We start from the raw sequence: 20,720 nt of genomic DNA, 5'->3' as shown, positions 1-20,720 counted from the left end.
TGCATTGGGATGCCATACAATGGGACATTATTTCTATTGTATGTGACATCTGGGGTTATAGAAAACAATGTTGATTGTGGTGATAAAAGATTGATTCATTTACTTTGTGACAATAAACCTAACAAGGTCAATGCAGCTGCATGGGAAGAATAGTTTTGTGAGTCTGTATCACAGTTGTTATGCTTTTTATTTGAAATTTACATTTATGCATTTTATTTTGTCTATAGCCATACTACCCTGAATGCGCCCGATCTCATCTGATCTTGGAAGCTAAGCAGGGGCAGGCCTGGTTAGTACTTGGATGGGAGACCGCCTGGGAATACCAGGTGCTGTAGGCTTAAAAAATGCTGGACTGTGACCGTAATAAATAACAATGAATGTATTTTATTTGGAATTTACATTTCTGTTAGAGGATCATAAATTTCTTGTAGTTTTAATTTAAAGGAGCAGTTGTAGGGGTATTGCTAGACATGTAAACAATTCAGGGACACAAATCTGCATAAAATCTGCATATATTCGTATCAAGCCAATTTAGAAATAATTACTAGGACTTATTTAAATTCCATAGGCCAGGCAATTAATTTCCCATCCAAATAGCCTCAATTAAAATTTTTAAATTAATTTGTATCCTGCCCCACATCATCCCAAACCAATGGAAATACGTTTTTGGCCCCAATGCACATGCAGGGGCTAAGGGATGCCATTCTAGCTAGGCGGGGAAAGAGTGAGTAAGCAGAGGCTTATCTCTCTCTTTGGTGGATAGGAGCAAGCATCTGGTGTGAAGTGTAAATTGGTGAGCATTCACAGGCACCTTTTTGGTGAGAGGTAATCCCTGAGGGCCAACCACTGGGAGCCCTGCGGCACCAGCTGAGGGGATAAGGTTACCTTTGAGGCCAACCCTCCTCAAACCACTCAGAGCCCTGCGGCATGAGGGGCATTTGACACCGGGAGGCCTCCTTACCCCAGGAGGGGGAAGCCCATATGGTGGCGAATGAACAAGCGCCACTGGACAGGCCGCGATTGCCTCGCCCAATCCCAACAATGGCCTCATAAGTGGCCAATAGATGATGCCCGCTTAGGCCTTCCCCCCTTTTGCAGATCTTTTAATAAATGTGGCCCATATTTAATTCCACTCTTGTGTCTCGTCTCATTATTTCTCACCCTTCACTTTCGCAAATAGAAATGGCGCCCTTGTAAATAGATTCGGGGATGATGCCCATGAGCCCAGGCTTATTATACTGTATTTCGCTTTTTATACTGTATTTCGTAATTGTGTTTTTAACCTGTTGGATGTTTTTTGTGGTTTTAATTTTTGTGAACCGCCCAGAGAGCTTCGGCTATTGGGCGGTATAAAAATGTAATAAATAAATAAATAAATAAAATAATAAATAAATAAATAAATTAGCAATGCTCTTGAGCAGTAGACTAGATTAGGAACACTTTAGATTAATCTGCATAGAAGGTTTTGAAGCCCTTATTATGAAGAATCTTCCAAGGCATCAGTCAGTACCAAGACAAAGGTCTAGATGGCCCGGATATAAGATTCAAGAGAAAATGATAAAGCATGTGTGCGTCTTTATGCCGGCACTGAACTCCAAGGCTACACCTCTTTCCAGATATCCTTGGAGAGTAGAGTATGGACCATTTGCCAGAAGGCTGCTATAACGTACATTGTGCCACATCCATGCCAAAGCTGTTTTCTTCAGCCAAAGCCATCTCCCCATCTATGAATCTATTCATGCTTCTACTCGGTCAAGTATCCGGGGGCTGGGGAAGAATAGGCTGCTTTTGATGGAAGGTGAGAGGGCCTCAAACACATCTTGATCATATGCCAGTGCACTGAGTAAAAGCAATGCTGTACCAAGTTGGGAAGTGGCTTCCAGTAGAGGCCTTTCAAAGTGGTGTATGACCCTGCTCTCCTTGGGTAAGCAGGGCAAAATTGAGGCTGCAGATTTTTCTGGAGATGCCTTTACATGAGTTCGAACATTAAGCAGCATTTACAGCCCTAAGCAGACATGCTTAACCTCATGTATGTTAAGTTTGGGGAAGGGCCAAAACTCTGTGATGGAGCACATGTTTTGCATTTAAAAGGTCCAAGGCTGCAATATCCAACATGGTACTTATGGGCACCAATGTGCCTGAAGATTCCTTTCTTGGTGTCTCTCCTGATTTATATTTTTATTTCTTAAGGTTGTTTGTTTGCTTGTTTTAAATAACTGGAAGGCTGTGAACTCAACTTCTGTACTTCAACATCAACTTTATTTGGGCTGAAATGAGTGTTTGTGTTCTGGATCTCAGGCCCCACTTTTGCCTTGTATTTAGTTTCTTGGGCAAGAAACTTTTCTTTTAGTTTCACCAGTTTGCCTTCTGAGATGGGAGTGTTCCATGACTGGCGATGCCCACCATGACAGCCATTTTATGGATGGGCAAACACCCACTGCCCATGGCAGCCATTTTGAGAGAGCGCCCACAACATTCTCTCAAAATTTCAAATGTGCCTACTGATTCAAAAAGCTTGGAGACCTTTGGTCTAAGATTCAATGCCTGGCATCACAAGGTAAGTTTTTACTCCTGCCTGAAACTCTGGAAAGATGCTGACAGTCAGTGTCATCAATACTGGGCTAAATAGACCAATGGTCTGACTCAACATAAGGCTTTCTATGTTCCTGTTTTCAAAAAGATATTTGGATAATGAAATGGAAATTGGATCTTAGTACATTTAGCAATCTCTTCCTCCAGAGCAATCCTACTCCAAAATTTCTGGAGTAGGCAGTTAGAAGTTTACAGGCTTTCTTTCCAGAAACAAAAAAAATTGAGCCAACATGTGCTATTTTTTTCTTGAAGGTCTTATCATTTGTATACCATAGCATTTGGTTTCGAGGTAAACACATCCGCTGGAATTTTGCCAGACTAAGAATAGGAAGATGGCAGGTTCTGGGGGGAAGAAATGGAGAAAATGACAAGTATTGGGATGAGATAAGATAACTGCATAATTTGTGACTAAGAGAAATTCTGATAGATGCAGATCTCAACTCTCCCACTGCACACAGCTGTATAATAAAGCAGGAATTAAATTGCCTCATTTTCTTTCATAATTGGCCCATTTAATCTAACAAATGAATCAAAGTTCCTTACATCCTCTCTCTCAGTTTTGGTGTGTGGGCTCATGCAGGACTCTAAACGGAGTTCTTTCCTTTTCCTTTTTTATACAGTTTACTTAATAAATCCCAGTGTGTTGTCATTTGCATCCTTGTTAAATGTATTTTCCTCTACTTGGAACATTGTGCAGTGTTTTCTCCAGAAGGGGGGAAAAAGTGGATGGAAATATAACAAAAGCAGTTCAAGATTCTTAAGATTTATGAAGTTTTAGATATACAAAGAGGAATATTTTTTATGTGGTAACCAATGAAATAATCACAAATATAATATGCTGATGGTATAAATGGACACGTAGCTTGACATAAAAACAAATCAATAACAACTCTTCTCTTGCAGACAAAGGAGCTGAAGCTGAAGTTCTCTTTGCATTTTTAAAGGAAAAGTTCTAATGACCCCTTCAAAGACAGCCGTGTTATATTGTAAAAGTAGAAGGAATAGGTGTTTTTAAAATAACTTTATTGAAAGGGTCAAGTCATTCACATTTGTTTTCATGCAAATTTATTCCATAGGTTACTAGAATTATACAGGGAGTTACCAAGACTTGCATTGTTGGGCTTGAACTTTGGTTGAAATATAGGCTGCTTCATGTTTTTCCAGCCAAAAGACATGTATTTGAGAACTTTCTATCTTGCTTTTTCCATATAAAACATTTTCAAGGTGGCTTATGATAAACATGAAAAAGTCAAAACAATATTTAAAAAACAACAACATCCAAACCTTACCTATACTAAAAGAACAGTATCCATTTTATAAAACCTAGAAGTTTATGATAAAACTCAACAAAACCTGAAACGTAAACTGAAATCTCTGATGAACACAACAGACTTATAGTGCGATCCTATGAAGATAGTCAGCAGCCTCCAAAGTCGGAAGCTGCTAAGTACCCAATGCGGGGTGGGGGGCGGGGCGGCAGAGCACTGAGATGAACCTTGCCACTATGCTTCGGCCACCCTGCAGTTTTACTATGATGGCCGATTTCACCCATCTAGCTGCAGCACTTCAGAACATGAAGGAAGAAGGCTGCAACGGGGGGCGGAGCCGGACGTTATGACGGGTAAGATCGCTGTGTGAATTCTCCCATCAGGGGGGATATGAAAAGCTTATTATCTCACTTAATGAGGCGTGGATTATAAATTAAAGTGTTGGATGATGCTTATGAGTGTTGAGTGAAGATGGAAATCCTGTTTTTTGTGAAAGAAATCACAGATTAAGGGGAGAAAATAGACTGTTCTTGGCTGTTTTCTGACTGTAAGCAGACGGAAGGAGGGGGGAGCAAGCAACTTGGAATGTTTGGAATGTTGGAGCTCTCCTGTTTTCCAGTCTGATAGAAGCTGATTTATATACCCCTAATCTGAGAGAGATGTTCTGGTAGTAAATTCACCCTTCTTAAGGAAGAAAAAAAAGTATTTGAAACGGACTTGTTTGGATAAGAAGGGGGGAAGTGAAACGGGACTTTGACGAAACGTAAACATAATCCATGCCGTATATTAGAAAGAAAAAAACCCCGGGAAAGGCTGCTTGGCAAAGAGCACACCCTTCTAATCATAATTTGGCCCGTCTGGAGAAAGTGCCTGCCAGAAAAGAGTCACAATCTTCGGGTAGCGATTCAGCTTCAGGCTCAGACGAGTCGGTGAAGATGGCGGAAGGTTCTGGCAAGGCGCCAGCTTCTTCTGTTACAATGGATGAACTTAAAAAGCTGATTCTGGAAACCAAGGCTGCACTCAGCAAGCAGATCGCTGATAATGAAAAGAATGCAGAGGCACGGATGGGGGCGCTAGCGAACAGGCTGGCTGATAATGAGAAAGAGCTAAAGAAGGTTGGGGTTGAAGTTAAAGCTCTTGCAAAAAAACAGGATGTATTTGAAAAATGTTCTGAGGCAAAGTTAAATGCTCAAGATTCACAGCTGATTCAGCTTCAGGATGAGCTTCGATGTTGTAACATTCGCATCAAGCAATTTGCTGAAGAACCAGGAGAAGATTTGAGGAAAGTTGTATTGAAGTGGTTCAACGACATGATGCCTGATGCGGATATAAAGGACAGCGACTTGGAAAGAATCCACAGAGTGGGAGGAGTAAAGTACAAGGGATCATCTAGAGATTTGCTTGCGAAATTTGGCAGTTATTATAAGAAGGAGTTAGTAATGAAGAAGCTGAGAGCTATGGCTATGATTAAATATAAAGGCAAAGCAGTGCTAGTTTTCAACGATCTTTGTCAGCAAACACTCCAATGGAGGCGCAGCATCAAGCCAATAACTGAAATATTAATAAAAAATGTAGTGAGATATGCTTGGGGTTACCCGGTTTTTTTAAAGTTCTCCCATGCTGGGAATGATTATAGAGTAACCTCTCTGGAGCAAGGAAGGGAGCTGCTGAAGAGATTGGGGTTAATGAAGAATGGAAGTGTTGGAGCTGGGGAAGAGAATGGAGCAATGGCAGGAGCATCTGGGATGGGGTAAAGAGAAATGTTATGAGATAATTGATATGATAATTAATTAAATACAGAGATCGGGTCGTCATGGCGGGGCACCGCCTCCCCCCTCTCCCCTAATTGGGTGGCTGGAGTAATAGACTCGCGGGGATATGGGGAGGGGGAAAGTAGGGGGTGGGAGAGGGGGAGGGGGGTTACTAGGGAGGGAGGGAGGGAGACGATGGGGGGGTTAGGGTTTATTGTTATATTTGTTGTTGTATTTGTTTATGAGGTAGGAGGGGGGGAGTATTATGTGTGGAATTTGTGTTTTTATGTAAGTAATTTTGAATTACTGAGCACGAGGGATCGGAAGAGATTTCAAAAGGGTGATTATGGATAAAAAGATAAAAGTATCAACACTCAATGTTAAAGGTTTGGGGGCAGTCGTGAAAAGGAAGAGAATAGAACAATTATTTAATAAAGAGGGATCAGATATTATAATGGTCCAAGAAACACATCAAGGCTCCGAGAATTCGAATATGATAAAATTAAGGTGGCTAGCCTATTATGAAAAGTCATTAGGGACATCTAAAAAAAATGGAGTGGCCACCTTGATTTCAAAAAAAAGTGGGTTCGTATTAGAAGAAGTAAAAAAGGACGATAAAGGCAGATATCTTATGTTAAAAGGTAAAATTGAGGGAAAGGTTTATACTTTGATTAATGTTTATGCCCCAAATGAGAGGCATAGAGAGTTTTTTATAAAGTTGTTTAAAGAAATAGAAGAATTTAAGGAAGGATATGCTATATTAGCTGGGGATTTTAATATGGTTATGGATAATAAACGAGACAGGTCAAATCCCACTAAGGTTGAAAAGAGGAATAATATGACTATACTGAATAAATTGGTAAAAGAAAATGGTTATCTAGATTCGTGGCGTTTACTTAATGGGAATAGGCCTGGGTTCTCATATTTCTCCCCAGTTCATTATACATACTCCAGGATAGATTATATATTTGTTTCAAAAGATTTTGCAACGAAGATTTGTAAGATGGAAATAGGGGTAATAAAAGTAACTGATCATGCCTTGTTAAGTTTAGAATTTACAGTTAAGAAAGATTATAAAGAGGCATATAGATGGAAGTTGAATACAAAGATATTGAAATATAATAAAGTAGTAGAGAAAATTCAGAAGGAACTGTCGGAGTCATGGGAAATAAACGAAAAAGGAGGAACAGCTGGGTCAGTCATTTGGGACACCATGAAGGCTGTAGTAAGACGAATCTGTATTAGAGAAACCTGTACTTTAAAAAGACAACAACGGGTAGAGCAGGATAAGTTAGAGATAGAAATTAAAAATTTGGAGGAAAGATATTGGAGAGTTAAAGACAAATATAAATTAGTGGAAATACAAGCTAAGAAGAAACAATTAGAAAATTTAAATATAGAGGAGGTTCAAAAGAATTTATTGTATATGAAGAGGGAATATTTTGAAAATAGCAATAAGAACTCGAGGTTGCTCGCCAAGCTCACACAAAAAGAAAAAGGAAGGAATGGGATAGAAATGTTGAAAGATAGCCGAGGGAATTATTGTCATGCAATGAAAGCCAAAATAAAAATTTTTCAGGAATTTTATCAGGAATTGTATAAGGGTAAAGAAATTCAACAAGAAAAGGTGGAGGAGTATATTGGAAGGTTTATAAAGAAGGGAATAAAATTAGAATATAAGGAGTTAATGGAGTCAGTAATAACTCAAAGAGAAATTGAAGAGGTTATTGATAAGTTAAAAGTTGGTAAATCACCGGGAGCAGATGGATTGGGTCCAGAATACTATAAGGTCTTCAAAGATTACTTGGTTCCAAAATTAATGGAACTTTATAATAGGATATTATTAGGAGAGAAGATACCTGAATCATGGGAACATTCAGTGATAATTCTGATCCCAAAACCAGACAAAGATTTGACTAATCCCGATTCTTATAGACCTATTTCTTTAATAAATCAGGATGCCAAAATTTTTACATCTATTATGGCTAAACGGCTAAATAAATTTTTGGCAGAATATATAGGAGCAGATCAATGTGGGTTTGTGGTAGGAAGGCATATGCATAATTTAGTGGGTAGAGTTTTAAATGTAATAAATGTAATAAAAAAAGCAAATATTAAGGCAGGTATTATGGCATTGGATATTTTTAAAGCTTTTGATTGTGTGAGCTGGCAGGCACTAAAGAGTATTATAGATAAACTGGGATTTGGAAATAAATTTAAAAATGTAATAGAACAGTTATATTCCCAAAATACGGCGGTAGTGGTGGTAAATGACGGACTTACTGAAAAGATACGACTAGCCAGAGGAACAAGACAAGGATGTCCGCTCTCGCCGGTCCTGTTTGTAATGGTTATGGAAGTTTTGGCGAAGGCACTAAGGGAGGATGAAGAGTTAGAAGGAATTGGAGAGGTAAGGGAAATAAAGTTAAACATGTTCGCGGATGATACTTTATTGACCATTAAGAATCCATTAAGAAAATTAGAAAGAGTTAAATATCAGTTGAGGGAATTTGAGAAAATTACAGGGTTAAAAATAAATTGGTCTAAATCAGAGATGATGCTATTTAACTATACTAAGAAGGAAGAAAAGGATTTGGCACTTAAGGGAATGGAAGTGAAAGTCAAGGACGAGATTAAATACTTAGGAATTAAAATTACCAAAAATTTAGAAAATTTAGAAAGGGAAAATTTAACGAAGTTAAAGAAGGAGGTATTAGAGAAATTGGAGAAATATAAAAGATTAAATTTATCTTGGTTTGGGAGAATAGCTTTGATAAAAATGAAGATATTAGCTAAAATTAATTTTGTATTTAGGATGTTACCTATAAAAATATCAGAAACCGAGATAAAAAGTTGGCAAAATATTATTAATAAATATTGTAATGGAGAAAAGAGAGCAAGAGTGAATAAAAATAATTGGTACCTAAGCCAAAAAAAGGGCGGAATGGGTCTCCCAAACATAAAATTATATTACGTAGCAAATAGATTAAGACATGTTGTAGAAGCAATTATGGGAGTAGGAGATTTATATTGGATGGAAGAAAAAAACATAAGTAAGGTAGAGATGAATTTGGAGAATGTTTTTTTTAAAGATGGAGGAAGAAAGTGGGTTGGAAGTATAGATAATCCACTCCTGAGGACTCAATGGGAAATTTGGAGTAAATTTAAAGGGAAGCTGCTTCCGAGCAACTCTCCCTTAGCACCGATAATAATGTTAAAGAATTTCCCAGAGGATCTAAAGGGTAGATTGTGTAAAATATTAAAAGAAAAAAATAAAATAAAATTAAAGGATTGGTTAAGTGATATTAAAACAAGAGAGGATATGGAAAATTTGTTAAAGGAGAAGAAGCTATCGTGGTTAGAATATGGTCAATTAGAACAATGGAATAAAAAGTGGATTAAGGACAATAGAAAGTGTAGAAAGATGACGAGGTTTGAAGAATTAGTAGTAAGTAAGGAGAAAGGAAAAGGAGATAGTATAGTCTCAAAAGGATTAATGAGTGAAATATATAAAATATTGTTAGAGAAGGAGTTTAGAGAGAATACAGAGAAAATGGTTTGGGAATCAGATTTGAAGATACAGATAGGGCGACAGAGCTGGGAGGGACTATGGAAACAAAGAGTGTTGAGAAGTTTATCAGTAAGAATAAAGGAGAACTATTTTAAAATTTTATGGAGGTGGTACCTAACCCCGGTTAGATTGAATAAGATAAGTGATCAACATTCAGCAAATTGTTGGAGAGGTTGTGGGGAAAAAGGAACGTATTTACATATGTGGTGGCAATGCAAATATGTACAAAGATTATGGAAGATGGTGTTTTCAGAAATTGAAGAAATAGTGGGAATGAAAATAGAACAAACACCAAAAATAGCATTGCTGTCACTATTTGAAGAGATAAAGTGTGGAAAAGGAACTATAGAGCTGATATCGAGTTTGTTGGTAGCAGCACGGTTGATGGTAGCTAGGAACTGGAAGATCCAAGGGGAATATTCTATTGAAGAATGGTATAAAGAAGTATGGGATATAGCCATCAATGATAAATTGACATGTAACATTAAGTGGAGAAAAGGCATAACTAAAATAAATGAGTTCGAAGGAATTTGGAAACAGTTCCTAGTGTTTGTGTTTACTAAGGGAAGTGGGAAACCACCAGCAGAAGAAACGATTAGATTTTGGACTCAAGAATGATCCCGAGGTGGGGGGGTGCACTTTTATGTTAAGAGCGAAGATGTTATAGTTTGATAAGGTATATGTAATAGCTTTTGATATTGTACTCAACATTTATTCAAGATGTATGTAACAGATGTTTGATGTTATTTTTTTTTCTTATTGTGTTGTTTTAGTTATATTTGGTAATGTTTATCTATGTTTATATAGTGTTGAAAATGAATAAAAATTATAAAAAAAAAAAAAAAAGGAAGAAGGCTGCAACGAGCATAGGAGCTGCAGCCTCCTCCTCTCCCTGCCCCTAGGACTGCCCCCTTTTCCCCATCTCCGTGCTCAAGATTCCAAACATGGAGAGGCAGACAGTGCAGTTCTCTCCATGCTGGCTACAAGGGGGAGGGGGCGAGGAACCCGGTTTACTGGCTCTGAGGTCAGAGGCCTGTCTCTGACCTTGGAGCCAGTAAACTGAACAATCTCATGCCCCCCTCCCAACACTGTCTGGGGGTGCATAGGATTTTTCTTTCTGGGTGCAATCCTATGCGTGTTTAGATAGAAAAAAATGTGCTACTGCAAGCTGAGGAATGCTGAGAGCTGTAGGGCTTTTTTCTTTCTAAACATGCATAGGACCCTAAATGATAATGATGAGGGTAGCAGGGGAGGGAGTTCCAGAGTTGGGGGTGCCACCACAGAAAAGGCCCACTGTCAAATTGCCACCTGCCTCACTTCTGTAGTGAGGTAATTTCACTACAAATGCCATCATCAGGCACACCTGGTGGCTACAAAAAGAAAAGTTCTCCATTCTACAAAGTTTTTTAAAATTTCACTTCGAAATTCCTTTTCATCTTCGTATCCTTTCTTAGCATTGATAGAATTATTATTTTGTGTTGTTAAAATAAATCATGGGTGGGCAGTCTCTGGGTGTTGGAGGGTGTATTGCTGCCCCCTCAGCACCGTGCCTTCAAAATTTCCAACAAAAATTCAACAGCATCAGCAAAAAAAGGCCGCAATTTCTCATCAAAACAAGCTACGCAGAGAGGCCACGCCTTGTTTGGAAGCAAAACCATAAGACTTCTGGGAGTATGATTCTCTTTCCAAATAATCTATGTGCTTCCTGCACAGCATGTTTTTTGTTTCTTTTAAAAGAAAATGTTGCTTTTTTTGCCAATGCAAAAAAGTGGTGGTCGTGGACCTCAAAAAAAGTCCAGGGGACTGCATGCAGCCAGTGAGCCATGTGATGCCTACCCCTGAAACAAAAATTATTAAGAGGAAAATATATCCATTTTTACAAGTAGGCATGCTTAAGGAACGGCAGAGCTGTAACTTCCTTTCAAGACTTTCTTTTCTTGAAATCCCTTCTTGTAAGTGCTTTGTTATTTTCAATGGACTTGATATACTAGGCAGACCTTTTGTACTAGTCAGTTACCTAGGACTGAGAATGAGCAATCCTGACATCCTAAAATAAATGGAAGAAAGATTTTGTGTCCCTGGACGTATACCTGCATATTGGTCCAAAATGAAGAACTGTAAGCAAAATGCACAAGCCATTAGTTTTTCTTCCTTTCAGGAGAAGAGAGAAGTCCAATTGCAAAGGAATTATATTGAATGATCACTTTGAAAGAAAAGATTAAAGAATTACGAATTACACTAAAGTATGATCTTTCTTTCTGCAACCTGTGACTAATATAATAAAATGGCATTAGTTTTCCTGGATCCCTGGTTGTAATCTTTGCATCAATTCCCCCTAAAAGTGAAATGTTATAGACATTTAGGGGAAATGTCTGAATAGCTTATTTAAAGTAAAATTGGAAGTTCAGCTGAAATAGGTGACGCTTTCCACCAAGGAATGTTTCTTAGTATTGGAGTATCAGTTCAAAAGATGGATCTGTATGCAAATCTCAATATATTTCTCCCCTTTCTTCAAATGCATTCGTTTTCATAACACCCATGAATTATGGTAGATCTTCATATACTTGGAAGAATGATACGTTGAATATGGTTTCAGAGTAAAACGATGTGAAACATTTGATCTGGCGTGTAAGGAAATATTTTGTGATCATTCTTAATCCAATGATCTAGTATATGAACATAGGAATCTAGATAAGTAGCACATCTGCCCCAGAGGCCATTTGTATGCTTGTGGAAATGTCTGCAAGCCTAGATATACCACTGACAGTATTCCCGCTAATAGAACAGGTACACACACAGTGTTCCAGGGCAGGGACAAGTTTGCCAGAAACTGCACCAATATGGGGTAGTAATTTTCCTTCCTATTAATTTCAGTAGAAGAGAAAAAATACAGAAAAAACTTCTAGGAATAGAAAGAGACCCCCCTCTCCAAACACACACACTTCCCATCCTGGCCACAATGAGTCAGCAGGGCTTTGGATCATCCACCACATAACTCCCATTTCCCTTAGAATTTCCCATGCCTAGTGAAATCTTCTTTGGAAGAGGACCTAGAGCTCCTTGAGACTAACAGCATCAAGGAGCAGCCCATATCAGAAGACCAGGAGGTGATGTCCATCCCTGCAAAAGGAGTGGAATTTCACCTCTGAAATCAAGGCAGTATGACCCCTTAGTTCTCATGACTGGCAATGTCTCAAAAGGCATTGAGAAGACCCAAAGTAAGGAGGAATGGCCATTTGCAAAGGAAGGCTCCTTATGGGGAAAGGACTCCTTGTGAGAAGGGCCCTTCTCATGTGGAGGACCTCTTCTAGAAGCCTCTGATGTGCTGCAACTGAGTCCTAGATGGGAATTGGGAACCTCCAGTTCATAGGAAAGAGAGCTGCTAGAGTGGGCATTGCATTTTATGCAGCAATCTGTTTTCAGGAGAGCAGATTCGGCTCTCTGTGAGGTTTGTGGAGTGGATGAAACAAGAGACCACCTTCTCTGAGATTGCCTGACATATATAATACAGAACAGTGCTTTTCTTTTAATGACCTCCAGACTTGAGCCTTTGAAGTGTGGTCCTCAAAGTGTTTTGGAGATTTGTTAGAGTTAAAGGGATCTATGCCTGCTTATAAGAATTAGTTGTGGGTTCCTTCACTATTTTTTTCAGTAGGTGGTGTACATGGGGACTTTAGGTTTGATCCACCATTAAATCCCAAAAGAAGAAGAAGAAGAAGAAGAAGAAGAAGAAGAAGAAGAAGAAGAAGAAGAAGAAGAAGAAGAAGGGAGGAGGAGGAGGAGGAGGAGGAGGAGGAGGAGGAGGAGGAGGAGAGCAGCTACTGGAACAACACATTTTAATTTTTAGTACTTTATTTCTCCATGAACCGATCTCTTGTGCTGTTGGCCCCGGAATTTGTGATAAGACCCTGTTTGTTGGATTGTGTTTATATTGGACTGCTGTCTGTGCTTCTAATCTCTGCCTGCCTTTTGACATTTGAGATGGATTTAGCCCATAGACTATCTCAGGGCTGAGTCTGAGCCAGCAACCAGAGGAGAGGACTGAAAACAATGCACTTCCATTATTCTCTCTCTCTTTCACTCACATCCTTTTTCTAACACCGGCCAGCCAGATGTTTTGGGACAGTTCAGGACATGAAGGCAACAGCCCTCCTCCTCCTCCAACAACAACAACAACAACAGGTATTTAACACAATACTGCCTCTGGAAACTGAAGATCAATTCAGCTATTGTGGTCAAAACTTATTAATAGACTAATAGAATTCATATTCCATGAATTCGTCTAAACCCCACTTTAATAAGGTGAAGAGCCTGAGGTTGGATGGATTGTCTGATCACATCCAAGGGCTCCAGGTCAAAGCTTAACTAAAAACTCTTGGTATTGCAGCAGAGAAAATCATGCTTCATTTTTCATAGATTCTACTGAAAATTTATTTCCTATGCTCTACATCCTGGTTGGTTGTTTACTTTTAAAGCAAAACTGATGGGCAGGGCAATTGTTTATGATAGACCAGGGATTAAAGGAAAAGAATAACAAAGTTCTAAGGGCTTCAGGACTATGTAAAGATGGCCACTGGTCATTTTGTATTACCTGACAGTAATGAAGAGAGAAATTATGACATAAAATTAATGAGCAAAAAATAACAATCAGCCTATGGTGCAAAGCTAATTATTAACAATGTAAACTGACAAACTGAAGAGCATTATACTTTCACAGTTAATGAACTATATTACAAAGTTTGAATTAAAATTCCATTCTAAAGATGCAAAGGCAATTTGACACAGGCAAAAGCCCCCACAGTATCTAAGTTTATTTTATTTTATTTCCTTTGGTGACTAATCCGTCACCACTCCCAGAACAATGATTAGTTCATTAAATAAACTTCTCTTTTTGGGGGTGATACGTATGAAGGGCTGTTGGCGAAATCTACAACAGATTGAGATAAGGCACACTCTGTTGGAAGGGCTGTCCACTCCATTTAAAGATAAAGAATGATATAGAGGGAAAGCAGGGACTTTGAAGATGCTCATCAATAATTAGCACATGGACAACAGGCACCCAGGTTGCCTAATCACAGTCTTCCCCACTATGATGAGATGTAATGTATTTTTATTTAAATCATACAATAATTTTCTAAATATGCATCTATACACAAATTAGCATAAGTACAATTTGTGAAAATTGGTGGCCCTTTCACCCTCTTCTTTGGTGATGCATGAAAAAGGATGTTAGAGAAATCTGAAACAGAATCAGATGAGTTCAGATTTGTATTTATCCAACCTGCAGATTGGCTTTTCCTGAGTTCCATGGATTCCGTAGACTTGCTGACCAATTATTTTTACTTTCTGAATTTTTTCACAAATTTCGTCATATATATGAACTGAAAGTAAATTCCCCCAAAATGCATGTTTCCCCCATAGGCTAAAGCATGTAAATGCACATTTTGTAGGGATTTGCGCGTTTTGGAGGAATTTATGAATTTTGGAAAATGCGAATTTGCAGAAATTTGGGAAATTGGAAGAAACCTGATTCCGTCAATGAGCGGATGACAGAATAAAAGGCACCTGACAGTTTTCAAAATGCAGACAAAACAGATTTTTCAAAATCCACACATCCCTATGTTTAAATGACCTCCATTGTGTGTTTATATAAATGAAACTACACATTATGCTAATTGTGCAGTGTGTATCTGAGGTTTGTCTTTCGTTTCTCTCTAGTGTAAATGCACATAGACCCAATTCATATCAAGACCACCCTGCTCCAGGATGGGAGGATTAAACCTTCCCCTTCACACCTACTATTTGCTTCCCAAAATTCCTCCACCCTGGGGGGTTAACGAAAGTAAAATAGTCTCCATTGATCTTACACACCTCAGGACCACAATACCTGTTGGAATGCCTTTCTGACATGAACCTACCTGTACACTACACTCAACATCTAAGGTCCTCCTCTGGGTGCCTACTCCGAGGGAGGCTCAGAAGATGGCAACAAATGAGAGGGCCTTCTCTGTGGTGGCCCCCAATTATGGAATGATTTCTCTGATGCAGCCTGCCTGGTGCCAACATTGCTATCTTTTCAGTGCCAGGTCAAGTCCTTTCTCTTTTCTGAAGCATTTAGCAATATGTGATGATCTTAACTGATTCTGGATCTGTTTTTTGGTTTGGTTGACAGCTTATAGTGTTTATAGCTGTTTATGAGTGCGTATATACTGTATGTTTTTATGTTTTTAAATTTTGTATATTGTTTTTAATTGTTTTAATCTTATGTAAACTGCCCAGAGAGCTTTGGCTATGGGGTGGAATAATAATAATAATTTTTGTTAAGTACATATATTATCTCTAGTATTGATACAGATTACAGAACATAAGCAGGAGGGTGCTGTTGAACTTATTACCTGGCTGTAGGCTTCCTGTAGGCATTTGTAGGAACAGAATACTAGACTAGATAGGTCTTTGGTCTTATTCAGCATGACTCTTTTTATGTTTCCATAATGAGGAAAATAGCAGCCAGCAGGAGTATTTTTTCCTGTGATAATGGCACAGGGAGAAAAAGTTGACACCCTCTTATGTCATGTTCCCAATCTGGACCACCATCACCACCCCTCCCCACAGCTTAAAGTGTTTAAAGAAAGCAGCGATGATCACCAGGATTACATCTACTTTGGCTTCAGTGAAGAGACAAAAAAACCTACAGTGATCTGGTACAGAAATAACTGACTACTCTAACAAGCTTGTTAGGAGATTAAAAATAAGAAACTCAAATCCTACTCAACTATTATGGCTTGCACAATACATACCGAGAACTGAAGACTGAAATCATTGATACAATATGCCTCAAACAGGTAATTTCCTTTGCAAAATCTGTCAGAAGAGATGCAAGTTTAGAACAAATTTAAAAGGATTGCTTCTAAAAGCTACAGCTGGATTTTGTGTTGCTATTTTCACATCTAGATCTATTTGTACTAGACAAAGTAATAATAAGTGTTCCCTCTGCTGCTGTAGAGTATCTTCAAGCAATACTCTTGACAACATAATGAAACTGATACCTGAAAGACGTCAAAGGAGTGCTCATTACTGTGTCTCTAGGGATCAATTCCTCTTCTACGCTTTTCAGGCATTTTAAAGAAAAACCGCTGCAATCCTTGAGCCACTTACTCGGGAGTAATTAGGTTCTATTTAATTTATTTACTATTACATTGATATATGATCTTTCTGCCAGAACAGTCAAGATGGTTTATAATAATGGCTTACAATCTAAGAAGGATTATATAAAAGAAAAAGAGAACGGAGGAGTAAAAGAAAACAAGCTAGTTCTGGTACCATGTCTTTCATATTACTACATAGAGCAGTTACCTAATGAGCAGGCCAAATGGTCACCAGTGCGGCCTTGAAAATGAAGAACCCACATAGCAGTTGGTCCTAACCCAACTGATAAATGTGGCCTTGCTGTCTTATGTCCCCTCCATCCTGCAAACAGGAAGATCTATTAAGTTAGTGGTTTGAAAACTGCTTTACATTCCAACACCAACCCAATGTTCCAGTGATTTCCTGTGGCACAAAAGCTCCCTGAGAGGATCTGCCAGGACTCACTGCCTCTTCCCAGGCACCCATGATGCTGAGATCAGCCTAATCACAGTGGGTGCAGATGGCAATGACTTGATCTGATAACATGGACAGCATGCTTCATTCTGACTGCGGCCACAGCTAGACCTAAGGTTTATCCTGGGATCATCCAGGGTTCACCCCTGCCTGAGCACTGGATCCCCTGTGTGGAACCTAGGTGAACAGATTTGACCCCTGGACGATCCAGGGATAAACCTTAGGTCTAGCTATGGCCTGCCTGAATGCACTGCAGTTGGAACTGGTTGGAACTGGTGGGGAGTGGCCAACCATTGTGGAAATGAAGGATAAAAGGGAAAGAGATGGAGCAGGCAATAGAATGAGCCATGAAGGAGAGTGAGCCAGGGCCTTGCTAGACCCAGCCGGATAAGCGCGCACCGCCCTGCCTCCTAGACGCACGGCGCGCAGGGACTGCGGAAGCCCTGCAGCGTCGGCCATTTTTTTTGTTAAAGGGGCCACATGCGCCCCGAAGACTCCGGAGAAGGTAGGTGGTTTTTTTTTAATTAAGCCTCCACCCTTTTTTTAATTAAGCCCCCTGCCCCCTGCCCACTCTTTCCCCGCCCTCCCTCCCCAGCTCCGTCCCCTGTGTCGCCCTCCGCCATCCCTCCCCATCTCCCGTGTCGCCCTCTGCCATCCCTCCCCGTCTCCCGTGTCGCCCTCCACCATCCCTCCCCATCCCGTGTCGCCCTCCGCCATCCCCCTCTCCTGCCAGTCCGGCCTTCCCCCCTATCTCCCCCCCCCCGGGATCCCCCCAGCCTGTGCCCAGTCCGTGGCTTTTCCCGGCTACTCACAAGTAAGCGAGTAGCCGCAAAAAGCCACGGACCTTGCTAGACGTTCTGCAGCCCCGGCCTCAGGCCAGGGCTGCAGAAAAGGCGCGCCATAAGCGACTTCGCTTATGGCGTGTTAGGGGAGGCTTCAGCGCGGCCTGACCCCAGATTCCCCTGTGCGTCATCTGGATGCACAGCAGGGAAACCGGACCTCACAGCGCGCTAAGGCCTCGTCTAGCAAGGCCCACTGAGAAGTGGAAAGGAGAAGAGATGGAATCAGAGAGAAGTGGAAGTGAACTGAGAAGGGAAACAGAGGATAGCAGGGGAGAGAGAGGTAGAAGAGACATTGGAGGAAGAGAAAAGACGTGTTTATCTGGTGGCAAAACATTCCTTAAGAACTTCCAGGTAGAACTTGGGACACAGAAGAATGTAAGGCTTGGATTTCAGAGGAAGTCACTAACCCCTCTGGGTAGAGGAACAGGCTGCCCAAATGACAGGCCCTGGTCTGGCTGAGAAGACCCTGAACCCAAGCTCTCAAACCTGTATAGCCAAAATTGGAGGCACTGGAATGTGGAAAGAGACACCCTTCTAGAAAAGAAACACCCAGGAGAGCTCCAGGAAAAGGAGCTGATTGCCTATGGCCTAATTCAAATGGAGTCCACCTAGACCCTTCATACGTCCAGAGCAGAGCCTGTTTCCCAATTTCTGAGTGTTAAATTGCAGAGAGAAGGCGGGGAAGAAAGACTCCACATTTTTCTGTTGAAGAGATTTCAAACCAGTGATGTAATTAGGCTGAATCTTAATAAAACCTCCAATATTCATACATTTTATGGAACCCATGGACCATGGCAGATTTTACTTGATGCTCCCTACAGTATGCACTCCCCTCCACACTTAGATCTGTGATTGCCATTTGTGCGTACATTTAAGCACTAGCAGTCATTGAGTGACCAGTAGGCATGTATTAACTAGCCATTAATTTTTCCTGTGCAGATTTGCTTCCCCATTCAAAACTCCACTAAAGTGACTATGGAAATCCTCATATGTGTGGATGTTGTATTTCCACTTTGCACTGGAGTGTTGTGTGTACTTCAGCCCTCATTAATATATGTTCCTCACTTGATGTCTGCAACACCAGAATAAATTGCATGTGTAAATGAGCCATCATAGATCTAATACCATAGATAAAAATGTTATCTCCTAAAGTCACCTGAAATGCAGCACTTTTCAGTGGAGTCGACTTGCAGATTCGGCTTCTTGTTATTATGTGGATAAATGAGTTATGATAAATCAAGTGATGTCTCTTTTCACTGGCTGCTTGAGGGAGAGAGAAGCCAGTGATCCTAGTTTGCATTTAATGCTAACCAAACCACAAGAGGAAGGTTCATGGTTTGTTTAGCCACTGCTGCTTGCACTGGAAGCAATGAGTTAGCTGCCTTATTCATGATAACCCAGAATTAAAAACAAAACAAAAACCATGATAATTTATATTTATTTATTACATTTATATACTGCCCCACAGCCAAAGCTCTCTGGACGGGGGGGGGGGGGTTCCAACAGTAAACTGGGCGGTTATCTGTTATACGTATGTGAACTGGCCCATTATATCCAAATCTTTGCCAACAGGGGATAATACTTCATATAGAAATGAGCTCTAGTCCACAAAAAGCTTATGCCATAATAAATCTCTTTGCCACAAGACTCTTTGTCGTAAACCTGTTACCAGATCCTTAGGCTGCATTCCTAAACACACATAGTAAGGAGTAAGCCCAATTTAACTCAATGGGACTTACTGTGGTGGAACCTGGTGGATCGCCAACATGGTGCCTGGATGTACCACTATATTCACCAGATTCACTCCAGATTTTCATTTTTCTTTTTAGCATTTATTTTATTTTGTGGGGGAGATAGGCATGCTGAAAATTGATGTTCTGTTCTACAGAGGCACCTTTATTGGGGTGCAAAAGAATGGTTTTTTGGAGTGTTTTGGGGCTCAGACCACACTTCTGCCTTGTAATTTCTTGGGCAAGTTACTTTTCTTTTAGTTTCACCAGTTTTCCTTCTGGGAAAATGACCATTTTGTGACCAGCTGAGCTCACTGTGGAAGCCATTTTGTGAATGGGCAAGCCCTCACATGGCAGTCATTTGTGAGAGTGCCCACAATATACTCTCAAAGGTCCAAATGTGCCCACCAACCCAAAAAGGTTGGGGACCCCTGGCCTAAATAAACATACATAGGGTTGTGTTGCTAGTGACATTACCTACTGTCTTGGGGAGATATCTAAAGGCTCTAAACCAAAGCGGTTTGTTCATTTTAAACAATGGCAAAGCCATCCCTGGAATTACTAATCTCACATCCTCCACAAGTGAGGTGTGATTTCTTAGGATGCCAATGGCAGCAGCTGCTATATTACTTAAATGATGCAGGCATTGCTGGGATTTCAATCTTTTTATCTACCATTCTGGGTTTTCCTGAACATGTTGTGGTTAGCTGAAAAAGGTGACTTTGAATACTTATGTTTGTCTTCTGTTTTCATAAGCATAACTTAGTGAGCAAGATATTAAAATAGTAACAAAGAATGAGAGATTGCACCAATGATGGCAATGCAGAAAGAAAATAAGAGACTGCAATGAGATAATTACCATCTTATTCCAAAATAATAGCTAAGTGCATTTTCAGTAGCTGCAGGAAGTCCGTAAAGTAACTTTGATTTCCATCAATGTAAAGAAGCTGGAAAGGATTTTCCAAAATAATAATATTAATATTACTATTATTAATAATAATTATTAATTATTATTATTATTAGTAGTAGTAGTAGTATATTAAAAACATTTTAACATTTTCCCAATTTAATTTCATTATATAGATAGATTTTTCATACTTTTGAATATGGATCCCTAAAACTGTGCACACTATTCCTCACTAGTTCCTTGCAAAATGGTATGAATTCTGTCTCTTCACTGCTAGGATACATTCTTAATGTGTGCAGGACTGGCACTTGGATCACATTGGTGATGTGACTAGTTTTATATAATGATCCAAGGTCTCTACTTCGTTAGGGCATGTGATTATTTCCAGTACGGACTGATGCACTTCTAGTTACAACTGAGATTATATTGTCTGTGATGGAGTTTGGACTATCAGCAGAAT

The 20,720-nt window shown here is 39.8% G+C and overlaps 1 non-coding gene across 1 annotated transcript; it reads left to right on the top strand.

Moving 5' to 3' along the window:
* Nucleotides 1–219: 219 nt before the first annotated feature.
* On the top strand, nucleotides 220–338 carry LOC134405204 (5S ribosomal RNA). Its single transcript, XR_010025939.1, has one exon. It is a non-coding gene; the product is annotated as a 5S ribosomal RNA (ribosomal RNA).
* The last annotated feature ends 20,382 nt before the right edge of the window (nucleotides 339–20,720 follow it).

This window comes from Elgaria multicarinata, chromosome 10, assembly GCF_023053635.1.
Source record: "Elgaria multicarinata webbii isolate HBS135686 ecotype San Diego chromosome 10, rElgMul1.1.pri, whole genome shotgun sequence".
Lineage (NCBI taxonomy): Eukaryota > Metazoa > Chordata > Lepidosauria > Squamata > Anguidae > Elgaria > Elgaria multicarinata.
This window is presented reverse-complemented; position numbering and strand designations above follow the sequence as displayed.